The sequence below is a fragment of the Seriola lalandi genome, unplaced genomic scaffold (genome assembly GCF_002814215.2).
Source record: "Seriola lalandi dorsalis isolate HSWRI2012SDOR001 ecotype SW California unplaced genomic scaffold, Sedor1 jcf7180002054418, whole genome shotgun sequence".
Classification (NCBI taxonomy): Eukaryota; Metazoa; Chordata; class Actinopteri; order Carangiformes; family Carangidae; genus Seriola; species Seriola lalandi.
In genome coordinates, this window is record NW_019524971.1 from 11825 (window position 1) to 12793 (window position 969).

The 969-nt window shown below is 35.8% G+C and overlaps 1 protein-coding gene across 6 annotated transcripts in view; it reads right to left on the reverse strand.

Moving 5' to 3' along the window:
• Positions 1–969, reverse strand: part of LOC111657893 (uncharacterized) — a 248117-nt gene that overhangs the window by 11467 nt on the left and 235681 nt on the right. The gene's annotated exons all lie outside the window — the stretch shown is intronic.

A 969-nucleotide genomic window follows, 5' to 3' on the forward strand; every position in this document is an offset into this window, starting at 1 on the left:
AGAGAGAGACACAGAGATCTTGTCTATCTTGTTCATGAAAATGCAACGGACGTTAAAGAGTATAAACGTAAGCTACTGTTGTTGTAGTTTTTTATGCTTGTTTTATTTCTGTTAAGCACATTGACCGACCTCTGTGTGTGATAATGACCTGACACTAATGAGTTTGCTTTGCCTTCAGATGAACTGACTGAGGAATGTTTCAGTCAGTTCAATACTGTAAGATTGGATCAGTACTTTCAGTTTGTGAAACAGTCTTCCTGTTGTGAATGGTGATTAATAAAATTTATCTAAATGACTCAAATTTTAAGAGAGAGACTAATGACTCACTCATTCTCAGGGAGACTACTGAGGAGGTAGTTTTTGTTCTTGTTTTTTTGGATATTGTTGAGAGGAGGACGATCTCATATCATCGTTCATATATCCACAAGGGTCCACACTGGATCCCTGACCGGGAACCCCTGATCTCCTGTGTTAAAGTCAGTAGTGTCGAACACTGTTTGCGTATGTGCGTGTGTGTGTGTGTGTGTGTCATGTTAGACTTTGATATGAGCTGTAACTGTCTGTGATGTGCTGCTTAGAATCACATGGAGAGCTCCGCTCGTAGAGAAAGTACAGACTGACTGAGGCCTGATCTAAACTGACTCAGGTTATTTTTGTGACCTTCCAGCTTCTTCCTTCTCATGTAATGTTTGTATATTTATGTAATTAATACATCTATTAAATTAATATTGTTGGACTTCTGTTATGTTTTCATTCTCATCTTTATTTCTGCTCCTGTGAAGCACCAGTATTACTAAAGTTTATTATTATTGACATCACACACACACGAGTCAGAACAACTTCTCTCATAGAAATAGGAATTTATTTACAGTATATTCACATTATAAACTGAACATGAGGAAAGTTTATTGTACATTTTGAGAGTCAAGAGGATTAAGATATAATAATAATAATAATAATAATAATAAT